The 6,593-nt window shown below is 48.4% G+C and overlaps 1 long non-coding RNA gene across 1 annotated transcript; it reads left to right on the forward strand.

Moving 5' to 3' along the window:
- Nucleotides 1–2,490: 2,490 nt before the first annotated feature.
- Nucleotides 2,491–4,391, forward strand: LOC138849439 (uncharacterized). Its single transcript, XR_011388309.1, has 2 exons — nt 2,491–2,821; nt 4,057–4,391. It is a non-coding gene; the product is annotated as an uncharacterized lncRNA (long non-coding RNA).
- Nucleotides 4,392–6,593: the final 2,202 nt, after the last annotated feature.

The raw sequence follows: 6,593 nt of genomic DNA on the forward strand, positions 1-6,593 counted from the left end.
GGAAGACATTACTTCCCCTGGATCTGAAGGGCCAAGGAGGAGGGGCCAATCCTGGAAGCTACTGAGTATCCCTTTGCAAGCTGGGGTCTCTGGGTTGGAAATGTGGCAGGAAGCAGAACAGTTCCTGCAATAGACAGACCTGGGGCAGTAACTTCCCTGCAGCTCTCTCCTACTCTGCAATCTCCTGTTACTCTTTCCATTGGCTGGATCCAACCAGCAGCCACAGACAAGGAATCCTTGATGATAGAACCCGTCCCGGTCAGCCTGCTGAGGGCAGGAGAGGTAGAGAGGGGTGGAGAGGGAGTGGATCCAGGACAATCAAAACAGCCCGATCGCAAGCATGACCACAGCCCTGAGAGAGACCAGGAAGGTGAGTTCCAGGCTCCTGGCACCAGCTGCGCCTAGTCCTGGCTGTTGTAGGCATTTGGGGAGTGAACTAGTGGATGAAAGATTTCTTTCCTCTCTCTCACTCTCCCTTTCTAGTTAATCAAGTAAAGAGAAAAGCTGAAAACAAGGACACAATGTCCAGAACGTTCTGTGCCCTGGCCCTCCACGCCCTGTGAATCTAACGTCTTCTCCCTTGGAGGAGAGTGCACACTGCCTATTATCTGAGAGGGAAAAAAAAAGGAAATAAATGAACATGCTTGCACAAAATCAAGATTGCTCATTGGAGTAAGAAGGATCTGATATGCAACTTAGTGCCTGCGTCTCCAGTGCGATCTTAGACACGCTCAAGTTCAAGGAGCCTCGGAGAAGCTCAGAAAAGATGGCAGCTCAGGCGCTGGGTCACCACTCTGCGGTTTGGTGGGCATGGAAACTGGCACCAGCCCTCCCTCGGGTGTTTCCAAAAATCACACACATACGCCAATATAATATCAAAGTCCCGAGCTTGCACTCCCCGCCCATCCGTGTAAAAACTCCCAGCTTCGGAAGTTCCAAGGGAGGGGTGTGTGGTTCCAATCTGCCCTGCAAAGTGTAGGTGGCCCTGCACGGGCTGACGCTCACTGATGGTAATATCGGCTCTTTTTTTTTTTTTGTATTTCAGCAATTTATTAGATATAAATACATGGTACATTTATCAGCTACTACTACTCAGAGTTTAATATTTTTTCCCAAAGAAACCATTTATTTATTTATTTTTATTCTTTTTATTATTAATAAATGTGAATTTACAAAGTGCAACTTTTGTATTGTTGTGGCTTCCCCCCCCCGACCTCCCTCCCTCCCGCGGCCCTCCCCTCTCCCACTCTCTCTCCCATCCCGCCCTTCATCCAGTTTCATTTTCAATTACCTTCATATACTGAAGATCAACTTAGTATATACTAAGCAAGGATTTCAACAGGCTGCGCTCACACAACCGCACAAGGTATAGGGTATTGTTCGACTAGTAGTGTTGTTTTAAGTTTCATAGTAAAACACATTAAGGACAGAGATCCTACGTGGGGAGCATGTACCCAGTGACTCCCGTTGTTGATTTAACAATTGGCACTCTTATTTATGATGTCAGCAATCACCCGAGACTCTTGCTATGAGCTGTCTAGGCTATGGAAGCCCCTTGAGTTCACCGACTCTGAACTTGTTTAGTCAAGGCCGTATCACAGTGGAGGTTCCTTCCTCCCTTCAGAGAAAGGCGCCTCTCTCCAAACCGGGACTTCGAAAATCCAAGTCTTGATCAACAGCTGCTCCCAGAAGTTAGGATGCGGAGGGAAAACGGGGCCCAGGTTCCAACATGACAGCCCCGGGTGGCAGCTGGGAAATCCTGGCTCCTTCTATTAGAATGTATGCTCTTCAGGTCACCTCTTTCCATCCTGAGTCAGCCCATGGCTGACTGACTACAGTCATATTTGTGCTTCTGTGTCTCCTATATTAGAGGGAAAAAAATCCCCACACACCCCCCACACACACCTCTACCAAAATGTGAGGGAATGAAAAGTAGACAAAAGAGCCACATGTTTCAAGACAAAGAGGAGAAAGCATTTTTTTTCAATTTTAAATGTATTGTAAAATTTGCGATTAACATGTACTATGAGCACATTTTTAAGGGGTACGATGCAACATTTCAACACACACACACACACACACACACACACACACAGCACAACCACACCAAGCAAGCAGCCTTCCCATTTCCTTATCTTTTCTCTACTATCCACAGTGTGGTGCAGAAGGAAACAGATCGTCATGAGCCACAGTCACTCCCCGTGCTGTAGAGCAGCCAGGAGCCAGCCGCACGCTCCCTCTGCTGGGTTTGGGTGCCGGGTACCCAACCTTCCCTCTGCCCTTCCTCCGCCTTTCCCAGTCTCTAGTAATCACCACTTGGAATTTGGGTGAAATACACCTGCACACAGTCGCTGACATCCACACATATGGGAGAGAAGTGCGTGGCTTCTTTCACTTAATGTCACGCCCTCCAAGTCGGCTCATTGGGCTGCACGTGTCGGGTGGCATTCTTTCCTAGGGTAGAGTAACACTCCACTGTGTGTATGCACCACAGACTCTCCCTTTGAGAGGGACCGGGAAGGTTTATTGTGCAAGGCCCGAGGCCCAGTCCTGCTGGAGGCGGCTCCGCTCCCAGCGGTGAGGTCGCTGCTTGGCCCCGCTCCCTTCCTCTTGGCCCAGCTGGGCATCCCCGCCCTTTCTGGACGGACTTGCGAGCCGCTTTGTCTCTGGAGGCCGAGAGGTGTCCCCTGGGGCCAAAGCCGCACGCCTCCCGGCCCCCGACCTGCAGGAAGCTGGCGTGTTTGTTGAGGTAGGCCTGGAGGTCCGCTCCATTTCTGGATTTTCTCCGGTATGTCCCGAGGGAGCATGGCGGAGTCACAGGGTAGGTCTCCGTTTAGTTTTTGATCCATTCTGTTCTTCCTAATGGCTGTGCTACTGTGTGTCCCTAAGCTTCCGTCTTCCCCACTTCCTCAAGTAGGTTTTTTCGTGTGTCTATTTTTCTTTAAGATTTATTTATTTATTTGAAGGTCAGAGTTACACAGAGAGAGGAGAGGCAGAGAGAGAGAGAAAGAGAGAGAGAGAGAGGTCTTCTATCCGCTGGTTCACTCCCCATTGGCCACAACAGCTGGAGCTGCACTGATCCAAGCCAGGAGCCAGGAGCCAGGAGCTTCTTCTGGGTCTCCCACGAAGGTGCAGGGGTCCAAGCACTTGGACCATCTTCCACTGCTTTCCCAGGCCACAGCAGAGAGCTGGATCGGAAGAGGAGCAGCCGGGACTAGAACTGGCGCCCATATGGGATGCCGGCACTTCAGGCCAGGGCATTAACCAACTGCACCACAGCCCCAGCCCCATTTTTGTCTTTTTGATAATACCTATTTTACCGGAAATGAAATGATATCTCATTGTGGGCTTTTTAAGATTTATCTGTTTATTTGAAAGAGTTACAGGGAGAGAAGAGAGCAGGAGAGAGAGAGAATCTTTCATCCGCTGGTTCACTCCCTAGATGGCCATAAGAGCCAGGACTGGGCCAACCCAAACCAGGAGCCAGGGGCTTCATCCAGGTTTCCCACGTGCGTGACAAGGACCCTAACACTGGGGCCATCTTGGCTGCTTTTCCCTGGCCGTTAGCAGGGAGCTGCAGCACAAGTGGAGCAGCCGGGACGTGAACCAGCACCCATACGGGATGCTGGTGCCACAGGTGTCGGCTTTCCCTGCTAGGCCACAGCGGCAGCCCCGGTCATTATGGCCTTGATTTGCATCTCCCACATGGATGGTGACATTGAGCATTTTTTAATGAACTTGTTGGACCTTGCTGTTTCTTCTTCTGAGAAATGGCTGTGCAGATCTTGTGCCCAATTTTTAAACTGGATTGGTTGCTGAGTTTTCTAATTCCTTATATATTCTGGATATTAATCCCTTGTCAGATGTTTCCCTCATTCTGTCAGTCATCTCTGCGCTCTGTTGACTGTTTTCTTTGCGGTTCAAAAGCATCTTTGTTTGACATAACCCCATTTGTCTATTTTTGTTTTTGTTGCCTGTGCTTTTGGGGTTATATCCAAAAAGTCACTGCCTAGGCCAATGTTTTTAAAGTGCTTCCCTTATGTTATCTTCTAATAGTTCCAGGCTCGGGGCCGGGGCTGTGGCATAGAAGGTAAAGCCGCTGCCTGCAAGGCCAGCATCCCATATGGACGTCAGTTGGAGTCTTGGCTGCTCCACTTCTGATCCAGCTCTCTGCTGTGGCCTGGGAAAGGAGTGGAAGATGACCCAAGTCCTTGGGTCCCTGCACCCACGTGGGAGACCCAGAAGAAGCTCCTGGCTCCTGGCTTTGGATTGGCGCAGCACCAGCCATTGCGGCCAATTGGGGAGTGAACCATTGGATGGAAGACCTCTCTCTCGGCCTCTCTTTCTCTCTTTGTAACTCTTTCAAATAAAATAAATAAATCTTAAAAAAATAGTCTCAGGCTTTTCGTTAAATCTTTAACCCATTTTGAGCCTATTTTGCATAACGTGAAAGAAGAGATGAGAGTCTTATTTCAGTCGTCTGCACAGGGATATCCAGTTTTCCCAGAACCATATATTGAACATCCCCGGGATGTTTTTAGCTGGTTTTTCAAAGCTAAATCAGCTGTGGACGCATGGATTCGCTTCTGGAGCTTCTGTCTGTTCCACTGGCCCTAGTCTGTTTTTATGCCAACGACATGCTGCTCTGGTTACAAAAGCTTCACACTATATCTTGAAATCCGGAATTGTGATGTCTCCAGCTTTGTCTTTGTTTTCAAGACTGCTTTGCATATATAGGCTCTTTGGTGTTCCCATACAGATTCTACAGATTTCTTTGTCTAGCTCTGTGAAGAATGGCATTGATGTTTTGATGGGGATTGCATTGAATCCGTAAATTATTTGGGATATTATGAACATCTTTTTGTTTGTTTGTTTGTTTGTTTGTTTTTTGTTTGTTTGTTTTTTGACAGGCAAAGTGAACAGTGTGAGAGAGAGAGAGAGAGAGAGAGAGAGAGAAAGGTCTTCCTTTGCCGTTGGTTCACCCTCCAATGGCCGCCGCGGCCAGCGCACCGCGCTGATCCGATGGCAGGAGCCAGGTGCTTCCTCCTGGTCTCCCATGGGGTGCAGGGCCCAAGGATTGGGCCATCCTCCACTGCACTCCCAGGCCACAGCAGAGAGCTGGCCTGGAAGAGGGGCAACCGGGACAGAACCGGCGCCCCGACCGGGACTAGAACCCAGTGTGCCGGCGCCACAAGGTGGAAGATTAGCCTAGTGAGCCACGGGGCCGGCCGATATTATGAACATCTTAACAATATGAATTCTCCTAATCCTTGAACATGAGAGGGTAAGGGTTTTCCATAATTTATGTCATCTTCATCAGTGCTTTGTAGAGCCTTTTCACACCCTTGTTTAAATGTATTTCAAAGGGGCCGGCACCGTGGCGCGGTAGGTTAATCCTCTGCCTGCGGCACTGGCATCCCATATGGGCACCGGTTCTATGGCTGCTCCTCCTCCTATCCAGCTCTCTGCTATGGCCTGGGAAATCAGTAGAAAATGGCCCACGTCCTTGGATCCCTGCACCCTCCTGGGAGACCCAGAAGCAGCTCCTGGCTCCTGGCTTCGGATCGGCGCAGCTCTGGCCGTTGCAGCCATCTGGGGAGTGAACCAGCGGATGGAAGACCTTTCTGTCTCTCCCTCTCACTGTCTATAACTCTACCTCTCAAATAAATTTTAAAAATCTTAAAAAAATGTATTTCAAAGTATTTTTCTGGTAGATATTATGAATGGGGTTCTCTTATTTTTTTTTCTCTGCAAGTTCATTATTGGCATTTAAAAATGCTACAGATATGTGTATGTTGGTTTTGAACCCTTCAACTTTACTGATCTCATACGAGAGTTCCAGTAGTCTTCTGGTGGGGGTCTTTCAGTTTATATATAGAACCACACCATCTGCAAACATGGGTAGCTGACTTCCTCTCTATTTGTATACCTTTTATTTCTCCCTCTTACCTAACTGCTCTGGCTGGAATTCTCAGAACGATATAGAAGAACAGCAGTAAGAATGAATATGTTTGTCTGGTTCCAGATCTTAGCAGAAATGTTGTCAGCTTTCCCCACTCAGTATGATGTTGGCTGTGTGCATATATATATAGCCTTTTTTTTTTTTTCTGTAGAGGTATGTTCCTTCTCTATCTAATTTGTTTAAGGTTTTTATCATGAATAGATGTTGAATTTTACTGAATACTTTTTCTGCATCTATTGAGGTGATCATGTGCTTTTTTTAAAGATGTATGCACTTGTTTGAAATCAGAGTTACAGAGAAGAGGTGGGGGGAGAGAAAGAGAGAGAGAGAGAGAATCTTCCATCCATTGGTTCACTCCCCAGATGGCCACAATGGCCTGAGCCGGGCCAGACTGAATCCAGGAGCCAGAGTCTGGAGCTTCATCCAGGGCTCCCACATAGGTACAGGGGCCCGAGGATTTGGACCATCTTGCACTGCTTTCCCCAGCACATTAGCAGGAAGCTGTATTGGAAGTGGAACGGCCGGGATTCAAACTGGCACCCATCTGGGATGCCAGTATTGCAGGCGATGGCTTAACCCTCTGTCCCACCACACAGGCTGTCATGGTTCAATTTTGATAAGTTATATGTAT

The sequence above is a fragment of the Oryctolagus cuniculus genome, chromosome 4 (assembly GCF_964237555.1).
Source record: "Oryctolagus cuniculus chromosome 4, mOryCun1.1, whole genome shotgun sequence".
NCBI classification, from domain to species: domain Eukaryota; kingdom Metazoa; phylum Chordata; class Mammalia; order Lagomorpha; family Leporidae; genus Oryctolagus; species Oryctolagus cuniculus.